Source organism: Peromyscus maniculatus, chromosome 4 (genome assembly GCF_049852395.1).
Source record: "Peromyscus maniculatus bairdii isolate BWxNUB_F1_BW_parent chromosome 4, HU_Pman_BW_mat_3.1, whole genome shotgun sequence".
Taxonomy (NCBI): domain Eukaryota; kingdom Metazoa; phylum Chordata; class Mammalia; order Rodentia; family Cricetidae; genus Peromyscus; species Peromyscus maniculatus.
In genome coordinates, this window is record NC_134855.1 from 107,057,222 (window position 1) to 107,070,892 (window position 13,671).

Genomic DNA, 13,671 nt, shown 5'->3' on the forward strand with positions numbered 1-13,671 from the left:
TCGCATGAAATCCTAAATGGTCTTAATAATAAAAACCGGGAGCCAGATATTGGGGTAAATGCTGAAAGATCAGAGAGACAAAGGAACAAGCCACTGCCACATCTTACCTCGCCAACTCCACGAATCCTGACTTAATGCCTCTGAGTCCTCAGCCAAAAATGTTTTCTAGCTGAGAGGCCTCCAGCCAAAAAGCTCTCAGTCAAAAAGCTTCTGCTGAAAAGGCTTCAGCCCAAAAGGCCTCCAGCTGAAAAAGCTTTAGTTCCTGTCTCCTCACACCGTATACACCTTTCTCCGCCCAGCCATATTACTTCCTTCCTAGTGCTGGGATTAGAGGCGTGTGATTCCCAAGTACTGGGATTAAAGGTGTGTGCCACCACTGCCAGGCATCTATGTTTAATCTAGTGGCTTGTTCTGTTCTCTGATCTTCAGGCAAATTTTATTAGGGTACAACAGAATATCACCACATTTCCCCTTTTTTTTGTCTAAAAATAATAAAAGGTTATAACTAATATAAGAAAAACTATATACAATAAGTATATACAATATATACAGTAAAGAATTATGTTAACAATGTCCAGTCCATTAACATTTAACAAATTCAGAGAAAATACTCCATTATTTATCCTATTTTGGTGAATCCAAAGTGTTGTACCTAATTCACTTTCTATCCTAACTTGTATTACTAACCAAAACTATCTTTTGATGTCTTTCAAACTTATACACTTTATACTTCTTTAGTGAGTTTCTTTTCTGAATTTGTTAACAAAGAAAACTATAACTATCTAATCTTCAACTCCCTCAGAGACCCGAGAAAGAAATATTACCTAAATAAACAGAAAGTGCAGGTAAGTGACTTCCAAAAAATATGAGAAATGACAGAAACTGCTGGATGCCTGGGTAATTACCCAAGGTTCCCCTGCAGAGTTGGGGCGTCCATCTTCGGCCGATAGGTTTAGACTATCTGACAGATTTTTCTATGAAGCAGGATTTTCTAAGGGGCTTTCCCACCTTGTCTTGGCAAAGTTCGACAGTCCTTTCTTTTGTGTCCATTTGGACAGCATACTGTCAGCAGTTGAGGTAAGGGCACTTTCTTGTCCAGTTGCTGACTTTTGCCACAAAGAAAGTAAACTCCATGTGGAATTTCTTCAATGCCCATCATCTTCTCTGAAGTAGATTGGTACTGACAGGAGCAGACATGACTCATAGTCATAAAAAAAAAAAAAGAATCTATGTTATTAAAACATTTTAAATGCCATATTCTATAGATCTCTGAAGTGTTTGAAGATTACCTGTCTATCTAAAATATATCTGTTTGACCTTGAAAACATACCTAACCTGACAAGTTCCATTGTAATAGGTGACTTACAACTGACCTGCATTTCTTTTGGTTTTGTTTGTTTGTTTGTTTTTGTTTTTGTTTTTTTTTTTTTGAGACAGGATTTCTCTGTCTAGCTTTACACCTTTCCTGGAACTCACTCTGTAGCTCAGGCTGGCCTTGAACTCACAGAGATCCACCTGCCTCTGCCTCCCAAGTGCTGGGATTTAAGGCATGTGCCACCACTGCCCAGCTGTATTTCTTTATATCCTAAATAGTTAATAATAATAACTTTCAAGGACTAGAAAATTGCATTACATTGTTAAGTGAGTCATATAGGTACAATACCTTGAACAAGATTAGAAATGCATGTACAGTATGTTCTAACAAAAATAATCTCAAATTTGTACCAATATATAAAATTTGTATACAATATACAAAAATCCAATCCAATGTAAAATATTTAAAACTAGTAGTTTCTTTTTAAAAGTAGATTCAATAATCTACCTTTTTATCTTATCATATCTATATCCTCCCCTTTTTCTTTTCAGAGTAGATTCAATAATCTACTCTTTTATCCTATCATTTCTATATAATACATTTCTAGACCATATCCCCCTTTCTTCTTTTAGAAAGAGATTGACTATAAACAAAAACAATTTTTAATCCACCCCCTAAACAAAGACAAACACCCATAAATCCATTTTTGGGGAATGTGGGTATAGTTTTCTAGGCTATTTCCTGCTGATTGGGGGCACTGGTAGTCTTATGGGAACACAAAGAAAATTTAGGACTATGGTCAAGTCCTGATTAGAGTAGTCTGTGAGACTGCATCATCTCAGCTAGACATTTTGATATTGTCCTGAGCAGTTTGTAGCTGATCTTTGGGTGGTGTTTGTCAGCTTAGTGGCATTATCATAGTCCTCATGGAATCATCATTGTGGGGGTCTCATCATCTTTTCAAAGACTTTAAAGGTCACTGTTAGGTGTGGTCATGGTTCACTGCAGAAAATCTTTCTCATGGGACATTTTTTCTGGATGATTTTTCCTTTTCCTTTAGATGTCTCATTTGTCCAGAGTTCTTCAGATTCCTTAGCCTTCATTCTTCTGAAAGAAAAAAATAAAACCCTTTCCCAACCCTAACTTTGGGGAGGTTCCCTTTTGGCAAGTTATAACTGATCAAATGAAAAGCTTTTGTTAGTTGTATAAGTTAATTGAAATTGAATGGTCATGCTGATTGATGAACTATTACCTCTTCTAATAAAGAAGTCTCACTTGTTCAAATTGAACCTTTATCAATTTTGATCATATCCATAGCTTTTCTTCTCCTATGGAATCAAAAGCAAAACCTTGTCCCCAATGTAATACATATTCTGGTTTCCATTCTGAGGTCAACACATCTTTAAAATATACAGGCTGATTTAATTCTGTAGTTTTTTTTCCCCTCTATTATCCAGTGTTTCTCTGCAGCTGTTGTTCCTTTTTCATTAGCACTGAGAACATTCAAAGTTAATAAAGCATTATGTAATCTATTTTTGGGGGGTTGTTACCCCTTTCTGTTTATTTAGCATAACTTTTAGAGTTTGGGAAAGGGTATGGAGAAAAAGACACCCACTTTTTGTGGTGGTTTGAACATGAAATGTCTCTCACAGGCTCGTGTGTATGTTCACTCGGTCCCCAGATGGGGGCGCTGTTCTGAGAGGCTGAGGAACCTTTAGGAGTTGGGGTCTAGCTGGAGGAAGTGGGTTGCTGAGGGGCGGGCGTTAAGGTTTATAACCTCCTTTACATTTCTGATGCTTTGCTTCCTGGTATATGCAGAAAAATAAAGCAAAACAAAACAGAACAGATAACAACACAAGCTCCGACCGCCACAGATGGAGCCCCAGCCACCATGCCCCGCCCCACAACAAATCGAGCTGAACTAAACCTTAATTCCTTCGATCTTGTCAGGTATTTCGACTGGGTGAAAAGAAAAGAAAAAAGTATAATATTTCTCATTACTCAGTAATTCGTAATTATATACTTTTAGTTACTTTCATTTACTCTCAATTTTTGTCATTCTTGTTATTGACAGTGCTGAGATCCATCCCAGGGCTTGCTTGTGGCTAAATAAATTCTTAAATGCTGAGCTATATCTCCAGCCACGTTATTTTTAAAATAGCATAGAATTCAGAATTAGGTCATCCTGATTTTCCTACACATCAACATCTCCAACAAGGTTTTTATGTTGTTTGTAGGGGCAGTGCCTGGATCAGAGAAGGTGCTCATGAGGCACTCTTGGAATGCGTCACTGTACTCACATGTCTGCATGTTCCCAATACTGTTTCTTAGAAAGAGCTGTAAGAAAATGGCAGCAGGCTTTGTGTGACTAAGGGAAATGGAGAGGAGTGGAGCCTGCCACCATAACTAGCTAATGTTTCTTCTCTTGCTCTTTTTCATTCTTCCTTCCTTCCTTCCTTCCTTCCTTCCTTCCTTCCTTCCTTCCTTCCTCCCTCCCTCCCTCCCTCCCTCCCTCCCTCCCTCCTTCTTTCCTTCCTTCCTTCCGTTCTTGACACAGGGTCTTGAAGACAGGTAAGTACTCTGTCACCAAGCTACACCTCCAGCCATCAGCATGATGTTTATTGTCTTCATAGTACCTCATAGGTACAAACCCCTCATAGGGTTTGTTCTGTTTCATTTTCATTTTATTCTAGGATTTTTTTCTTCTTCCTGGTTTCTTTGGGGACCCATTCATCCATCCTTCAGTAGTATGCTATTCACTCTCCATGAGCTTGCATCTGTCCTAGGGGTTCTTTTATGGCAGATTTGCAGTCTTAGCCCAGAGTGGCCAAATAGAACACAAGGCATTATTTTAACTTTCCTGAATTTGCGGAGACTAGCTGTGAGTGCAAATATACAATGCACTTTGGAGAAAATTCCATGGGATTTTGAAGTTGTAAGAAATGGGTCTGGGGTCTCAAGAAAGTGATCACACAACCCAAGGCATTTTTGCAAGGCAAAACCTTTTATTTCTTTCGAAGGGCGCATAGTCAAATCAAGCAAAGGAGCCCTGTCCCTCACTCTGAGGGGTCAAGAGCTTGGCCTCACATTCCTAAATTCGTCTGCTTTAAAGCAACAAGCAAAATGTGATTCCGAGCCGAAAGTGCTACCTTGAGTCCATCTTTTTTTTCAAAAAGTGCTGTCCCTTAAGGAATTTGTGTTTCTTTCTGTCAAGTTTCTTCTTTAAAACACATTTCGATGGACTTTTGTCCTCTTTAACCTTTTGATAGAAAGGATACATTTTGTTTATGTTTTCCACAGAATCGCCCACTTCCTTGTGCTGGAACCAGTCTGGGCTTTCTATTATCTTCCTTATGAGACTGGGTGCATCTGTGTTCGGAGCACATCTGCTCAGCAGTTGTAACGTCCTCCTGATAGGTCATTCCCTTATTCAGAATGAAGTGACTCTTGTGTTTTCTCACTGGTTCAGTTTGAGGTCTACTTCGTCAACAGTGTCCCCAGCTTATTTCCTAGGTCTATTTGCTTACAACATTTTTCCTCATGATTCCGTGCTAAGGTTGTAGCTGTCTTCTGTGGTGAGGTGCATTTCTTGGAGGTAGTAAATGGATGCTTCCTGTGTTTTGATCTACTCTACTAGTCTGCCTTTTGGTTGGGAAGTTGAGACCATTTAAAGTCTTATTATTGAAAGGTATGCATGGATTCCTTTGATTTTGTTTACTTGGTAGTTGTCTTAGTTAAGGTTTCTATTGCTGCAAAGAGACACTATGATCACGGCAACTCTTATAAAGGAAAACATTCAGTTGGGGTGGTGGCTTACATTTTCAGAGGTTTAGTCCATTATCATCATGGTGGGGAACATAGCAGCATGCAGGCAGACATGGTGCTGGAGAAGGAGCTGCTACATGTTGATACGCAGGCAACAGGAAGTAGTCTGAGACAGTGGGTGGTATCTTGAGCATATATGAGACCTGAAAGCCCACCTCCACAGTGACACACTTCCTCCAATAAGACCACACCTACTCCACAAGGCCAAACCTCCTAATTGTGCCACTCCCTTTGGGGGCCATTTTCTTTCAAACCACCACAGTAGTGGGTCCCCCCCCCCTTTCTCTCTTACTTAACTATTATTCTGGTGTGCTTTATTTTTTTCCTGTGACCTCATGGATGGATATTTCTCTTCAGTCCAAAGGGATCATTCAAGTATTTCTGTAGTGTTATCTTAGTAAATTCCTTGGCCTACTTTTATCATGGAAAGTTTTTATTTCTCCTTAACTATAACAAACAGCTAGTTTTGCTAGGTATAATAATCTGTTCTGGCAGTTTTTGCTTTTCAGAAATATATCTTGAAATACTCGTCCAGGCCATCCTGGTTTTTAAAGTCTTGAGTTAAGAAATCTGCTACTATTTTGATGGGTCTTCTTTTACATGTGACTTGGTGTTTCTATCTTGCTACTTTCAATATGGTTTCTTTTCTCTGTATATTTAGTGTTTTAATTATAATTACAACATGAGATGGGACATTCTTTTTTGGTCTTGTCTGTTTGGTGTCTCAAATGCTCCTATATCTAGATTGGCATCCCCTTTACCAACTCTGGGACATATTCTGTTATTTTTTAAAATTAATTTATTTATTTAATGTGTGTATGTGTGTCCATCACTTATGTGCAGACACCCACAGAAATCAAAATAGGCCATTGGGTTCCCTGGAACTAGAGTTATAGATGGTTATGACTTGTCACATGGGCACTGGGACCTGAACCCTGGTCTTTTGCAGGAGCAGTAAATGCTCTTAACCACTGAGCCATCTCTCCAGCTTCTCTAGTGATTCTCTTTTTAAAATGTTTTCTATGCCTTTGGAAACACACCCTTTTCCTTCTTCTACCCCTGCCACTGGTAGACTTGTGTTTTCATGGTGCTGCATATGACTTGGAATTCTCACTCACCTTATCATTGTCCTTGTTTGATTGTCCCGGTTCCTTTACCATGCTTAAAGGCCCCAGTGTTCTGGTCTCTCCTTCGACTGGTCCTTTGGGTGAGACTTTCTCTGGAGTATTTTATTTGCTTTACTGTGTTCTCTATTTCTAGTGTTTCAGATTGGATTTACCCCAGTGTTTTTATCTCTTTGATGAATTTCTCTCCCATCCGCAATCACTTTTCTTATCTCATCCAGCTGTTTGTTTGTATTCTTAGTCAAAACTTATGTTCTTTGATTTCTTTGAACATATTTAGAATCTTGAGTTCTCTGTCTGGGATTTCATCTATTTCATTCTTGCTAGATACCATTACTAGAAAAGTAGTAATTTTTGGAGGAGTTATGCTGTCTTGGGTTTTGTGTGTTTCTTATGTTACTGGGTTGGGATTATGCATCTGGGGGTATTTCTTTTCTTTTCTTTTAATATGGAACGCTTCATTAATTTGTGTGTCATCCTTGCACAGGGGCAATGCTAACCTTCTCTGTATCGTTCTAATTTTTTAGTATATGTGCTGCCGAAGCGAGCATGGTATTTCTTTTCTTGGTTCAATTTTTAATCAACTCTATCTTTTTTCAGTTGAAGTATTTATAGCGTTCATGTGGGGTTTGGATGTGGTAGAGTTGAATATATGGTTAAGAAAACAGTTCCTCAGTCCAGGAACTCAGGGTCCTTGGTGCAATCTCTATTATTACTTGAACAGGACATTAACTGGTTGAGTCATCACAGTTGCTTGGTATTACTACCATGCAAATGTCATACCAGATGTCCCTTTAACTTCAGTAACTATTGGAGGGTAAACAACCAAGATAGTATGGTGTATACTCAGGTTTTAGTTAATAATATTAGGATTGGGAAGGAAATAAGTGGGTGAGAATAGAAATAAATAAGTAAAAAATACTGAGGTGAGTAAAGTAGCTGGGAAGGGAAAGTTGGTTAAGATACTGTTCGGGTCCACAGATTTTAGTGATTATAAAAAGAGGAGGACTGGAAAGATGACTCAGCAGTTAAGAGCATTTAATTACTGCTCTTCCAGAGGACCTGGGTTCAATTCCCAGCACTCACATGGCAGCCCACACTCTCTATAACTCCAGTTCCAGGGAATCTGACATCCTCACATAGACATACATGCAGGCAAAACACTAGTGCACATGAAATAAAAATAAATCATTTAACAAATTTTAAAAAGAAAAAAGAGACTGAACATCGTGGCATACAACTTTAATCCCAGCACTCAAGAGGCAGAGGCAGGTGGATCTCTGTGAGTTTCAGGCCAGTCTGTTCTACATATTGGGTTCCAGGCCATTCAGGGCTACAAAGTGAGATCCTGTCTAAAAACAAACAAACAAAACAAAAATGAAAAGAGGACTGGGAAGGATAAGAGAAAACAGACAATACCTAGGAATCAGATGGGAAGTATGAGATGTGATTGAGGAGTATGGTAACAAATGCCTCAGGATTAACTGGCCACGGAAAATAATCAGCGGTTCTGGTGTTGATTTCTCTGTTCTAGCAGACCGTGGTTGTTGATCAGTGATGGTGGATGCTCCAGAAAGTTCCAGTTCCTGTGGAACATCTCCACAAATGCCTCTACAAGATTGCTCCATCATTCCAGGGGAGTGCCTTTCTGCTGCATGTTCTTCTTGAATTATGACCCTCACTAAGCATGCTCAAGTGTATGGGTCTTAAATTGAACATGCACTGGTTTGGACCCTTCCCAAAGTGCCTCCCTCATGTGAATAGATATAGGCCTCCCCAACAATTCCTCACCCTTTCTTTGTTTGAGGGGAGCACTATGTTCTAGCTGTAGGTGATAAAAATCTTTCACGGTTGTGTCCTGGCTGTGAGTTTACGTCTTGCACCTGAAGTTGCTCACACAGCCACAGCTGGAATGCTGGTGTTAGGCTTGCTTTCTTCGTTTTCCTCCATTTCCTCCAGTCTAGGACCCCAGACCATGGGACGGTGCAGCTCACCTTCAGTGCAAGTCTTCTCCACTCGGTTCAACTTTTTGGGAAACATCCTCGTAGACACACGCAGAGGGGTGATGCCGCGGTGTGTCTAAATTTAGACAATTTGACGACGAAGATTAACGATCACACTCATTACTAATTAGGAAAGCGCAGGCCTTAGGATTTCTATTGTTGTGATGAACACCATGACCAAAATTAACTCAGGGGAGAAATAGTTAATTTTATCTTACAGCTCTCAGGTCACACTCTATCACTGAGGGAAGTCGGGACAGGAGCCTGGAGGCAGAAACTGAAGCAGAGGCCATGGAGGATGCTGCTGGCTGGCTCGATTCTCGTGTCTTGTTCAGCCTGCCTTCGGATACACCTCAAGACCATCCGTCCAGGGGTAGCACCGTCCCCCATGGGCTGGGCCCATTCATATCAACTTGGATAGAGGCATTTTATCAACTGGGTTTCCCTTTTTCCAGATGACTAAAGCATTTGGTCAGGTTGACGAGCTAACACATGAAGAAAGAGGAAAAACAGACCCTTTCCAAAATAAATAAATAAATAAATAAATAAATAAATAAATAAATAAATAAATAAATAAATGCGATTCAACTGTTGCATAATGCGGCGTGACACCTGAGACGGCTTGGGGCAGCTCTGTGTTGACTAAACATGCTGTCATGGAGCCTGTGGGCCTGGGTCTGAGGACCCACCATAGATACTACCACCACCAGGAGAGGTCCAAGTCTTCCTTGGGAGGTGGCCGGAAAGCAGAAGCCCACACACATCTGGGCTCACATCTGGGCTCCATCCGCGCCTCATTCCAGAACTCCCCAGCAGAGGGCAGTCTGAGCTCAGGCACCATTTTTGCCTGGCCACTGGTTTAGCCAGCAGGGCAGATGGGCACCTAGCCCCGTCACTGCCCACTGAAGCTTGGGCATGGTGCCCACTCGCTGGTGGCAGCAGCAGCACCAGAGAAACAGGATGCACAAGGAGGTTGGGTAGAAAGGTTGTTTTGAGTTCTCCCTAAGCCTGGCAGATGCCCTGCCCTGGCATCCTGCCCCGCTCCCCCATCTAGGATCCTGGACTGAAGGCTCATCTCGCTCTCAGCCCAGTGCAGGCTGCTCACTGTTTCCATTCACAGTTCGGAATCTGTGTCTCGGAGGCATAGACTCCTAGAGGCTCCGCGGTGGGAGGGGCTCTGTTGCTGTAAGTCTACAAGCTGGCATTTCAAAGAACTTCAAAGGGCAGGTGGGGGCCCTAAACCGTGAAGCCGTCTTAGAGTTAAGAGGTGGCAGCTATGCTGAATGGGGGAGGTGAGTCTTGTGAAGAAATGTCTCAGTCCTATTGTTTTTCTAACTGAGTGACAAGAAATGTGGCTGGGGGGTGGGGGTGGGGTGGCTGCAGAGATGGCTCAGCGGTTAAGACCACTGGCTGTTCTTCCGGAGGAGCCATGTTTGACTCCCAGCACCCACATGGCAGTTCACAACCCACAACCATCTGTAACTCCAGTCCCAGGAGATCGGATGCCCTCTTCTGGCCCTCTGGGACACTAGGCACACACAAGGTACATACATATACTTATAGGCAATTAAAAAAAAAAAAAAAAACCTACTTGAGGAGGATTTTGGAGGAGTTGAGGAGAGAAAGAATGTGATCAAAATATATTAAATCAACAAATTTTAATTTGGAAAAGAAAGAGAGAAAGAAAGAAAAAAAGAAAAGTGGCCATGCCTGAGTCACATCACTGGTTACCAATTATCTCCTTATTTAATAGAAGAGTTAAGGCCCAGAGAGAAGGAGCTTCTTACCCAAGGAGAGGCCCCATTCCCTTTCTCACTAGAACATGATGGTATATTAGTGACCTGATACCTAGGGGGCAAAGGCCGACTGTTAAGCAGAAGTAGCTGGGCATGGCTTGGACTTCTGGATCTGTCTGACTGGTGGCCGCTGAATAATCCTAAGATTGCCTCATTTCCTTCCTCGGCCAAAGAACTCTTGTTTGGAGAAAGCAGCCTCTCTTAGGACACAGGACACTCCTTTTCCTCGGTGAGTCACAGCCTCCGAACCACTGTGGACAGCTTGACCCCAAGGCAAAAATCTTCCCTGCTCCTGCTTTTTCCAACGAACACCGCCATCAGTGGCACTCCACTGCTTTGGCCAACTCCCTATAACTTAAACTAGCTTCCCTAGACATGTTACGTACTCCTTGAAATGGGATCATAAGGATCCAGAGGATTGCCCATCTTCAGTCTTCAAAGTTCATAAGGAAAACGGGTAGAGGCACACTACCTTAGGGTTACTATGCTGTGATGAAACACCATGACCAAATGCAACTTGGGGAAGAAAGGGTTTGCTTCCATAGAAATGTTTGCTCACAGTTCCATAGAACAGTTCATCATCAGAAGCAGTGAGGGCAGGAACCTGAAGGCAGGAGCTGATGCAGAGGCCATGGAGGGCTGCTGCTTACTGGCTTGTTCTACATGACTTGCTCATCCTGCTTTCTTATAAAACCCAGGACCACCAGCCTAGGGATGGCACCACCCACAATGGTCTGGGCCTTCTCCCATCAATCACTAATTAAGAAAAGGCCCTACAGGCTTGCCTACAGCCTGAACTTATGGAGACATTTTCTTAATTGAGGTTCGCTCCTCTCAGATGACTTCAGCTTGTGTCAAGTTGACATGACACTAGCCAGCACAGGCACAGAGTGTGGTTTTCCTGCCACGTGAGCAGGTCTCATGGATGTTGCATGTGCTGGCAGAAGTCTTACCAGTGGCTTTTCAGAAGCTTGTTGGCACTGTGTCCACCTCGGGGAGAATGAGCAGGCCAGAGCTTGGTTATGGATGTTTCCTCAGTCTCAGCCTCCTCCTGAGTAGCTGGGATTGAGCTCTGGCTGCAGGGCCGATCACAGGACTACTTTTAGGTCTCAGGCCTGTAATTGGAAGTGAGTTAGCCCTGGGGAAAAAAATGTCATTTCCTTGTCACTATGACTAACTCCAGTGGGGAGTATTACATAACAAATCCCTTTGTTATGGGCTCTTCCTTGTCCAGCTCCTCCCAGCCAGCAGACACAGGATGTAGTGGAGGTGGTGGTGGTGGTGGTGGTGGTGGTGGTGGTGGTGGTGGTGGTGGTGGTGATGGTGGTGGTGGTGGTGAGACAATCCTGAAAAACTAGTTTTGAAAGAAATTACCTCAAGAATACCTCTTAGGGGAAGAAGTGAGAGCCTGTACCTATTTGTTCAAGGAAAAAGGAACAGAAATAGAAGAAGAAGAAAAAAAAAAGCGGAGACTAATGAGATTAGCTATCCGCAGGGCGTGGCCAAGACAGGATGAAAAGGATAAAGTGGATGAAGCCTTTTGTTCTGACTTAGGAGCCACTGCAAAATTAAAACTTAAATGAAATAAAATTCAGAAGGGGATGGAGAACTCTAAAATCAAAATTTAAAAAAAACAGAAATAAACAAATTGAAAAATAATGTCCTCTTCATCTTACCACTTTATAGTAAAAGTAATCAAACTTTACTCTGCATGCAACAATTAATTAAACAATTCATTTAATCTCTGTGGTTTCTTTAAGTGATTGCTGCCTTGGCTCCTTTGATAAGGGCAGGGATGGATCGTGGTGAGCTAAAAGCCCACTAAAGGTCCCCAACAACTGAGCCCAGGTTTCCCGTCAGATTGATGATGCGGAGATCCCATTATATACTCAGCGCTGGGGCAAGCATAGAGGATGAGCTAGGTGTCCCCCAGGTTCCAGGCATCTATGAGCTCAGTGACAAACATCATGAGGTCCCACAGGAGGGGACAAACGATTCCTTTTATTATCCATAAATACTTAAGCGCCATAAGAACTTGATAAATTCTGAGAGCCCTTTGTGGGTTGGCTTCCTGGAAGATAAGAAATTTGAGATCATCCTTGTTGGTAGGATTCAGATAGGTACAGGGAAAAGAGATTGGGGAAACCCAAACAGCAGAACTCACCGAGAGCAAGGCGGGAGCTTGGGCAGGGAGTGAGGAGAAGGTATTGCATGCAACACAACTGTATACATATACATCCCTTATATATACAATCATGTGACTTTCCCGTTTCATAGGAGGAAGAAGTCCACGGAAGACTGAGGCACATGTTGGGTTCCTGTCTCCAAATCTTAGCCCTTTGGTAGCTCCATCTTGGTAATGGTATTTTTGCGTAGGGGGAGAGAGAATCTGCTCGCTCCTACCGTGGATTTCACTCTTTTCTTTCCTTTCTAGTGTCCGTGCTGAGATGCAGAAGTGGGAAGACAGGCCACTCCCTGTTTGCAGAGCAGGAAATCGAAGTTCTCCAGCCTGCTGCGTTTTTCTGCAGCCAACCTGTCTGCAACCCCAGGTGTGTGAGGGGAAGCGCGGGCAGGAAAGACTTCGGCTTCCTCTCCCCCCAGCTGTGCTGGGGCTCCACAGGGAAACAGAAAATGAGAAGAGAAAGCAAGAATGCTCCGGGTGGTAAGGGCCTGAGCTGGGCCTGGCAGCCAGAGGTCAGCATTGGGTCCAGCTAGACGGCAAGGCGTAAGAAGAAAATCTAAATACAGACGGTTCCTATCTGACCATGGGCTCATCATGCCCTGCGTCTTAACCCTAATCATTATTGAAGTCTGAAAAAGCCCTGGGGTGGGAACAAAGGTGACATCTGGCCTTCCCCATGCTGCCCTCCATTGTTCCAGGCCCTTCCCTATGAAACAAACAACACAGGTACCCACAGCTCCAAGAAGGTAAAGCCAACACCTGCTCCCTTTGGTCCTTTTCATTCCTGACTGTTCCCAACACCCTTGTCCTTCCCCGGGCATCCAATGCAAGGTCTTGGTAGCAGCTCCAGCCATGGGGCCTGGGCTGTAGCTCTGTAGCCATGCTTCATCAGGAACATCCTTTTTTCCTTCGTCCCCCAGCTGATGTCAGAACCAGCCACCAGGGCCCAAAGGTGGTGGTTTCTCCTATGACACCCCTCCGACAGTGTGGTTTTTACATCCTGTCCTGGTTGGTGTGTTTGTCGTCTCCACCCCCCTCCCACCATCCAGAGCTTTCCAGGTGCAGTAGCCAAATTTTGTTTTTCTTTTTCTCCTAGCACAAGACACAGCTCTGATAATATTTGTGTAATAGTTGAGGCATGGATATTTTCCTTTAAACCAATGTTTTAAAAACCTTTATAGCCCCCACCCTCACTAAGAAATACATTTTATATTATCAACAGTTTGCACAAACAGACAGACAGACAGACACCCCCACACCCCTCCACACACACCTGTAACACAGGTTTTTTGTTTGTTTGTTTGTTTTTTGGTTTTTGTTTGTTTGTTTGTTTTTGTTTTTGTTTTTCAAGACAGGGTTTCTCTGTGTAGCTTTGCGCCTTTCCTGGGACTCGCTTTGTAGCCCAGGCTGGCCTTGAACTCACAGA

The 13,671-nt window shown here is 42.8% G+C and overlaps 1 non-coding gene across 1 annotated transcript; it reads right to left on the reverse strand.

Annotated features, from left to right (window-relative positions):
- Window positions 1-6,706: 6,706 nt before the first annotated feature.
- Window positions 6,707-6,815, reverse strand: LOC121829289 (U6 spliceosomal RNA). Its single transcript, XR_006072055.2, has one exon. It is a non-coding gene; the product is annotated as a U6 spliceosomal RNA (small nuclear RNA).
- Window positions 6,816-13,671: the final 6,856 nt, after the last annotated feature.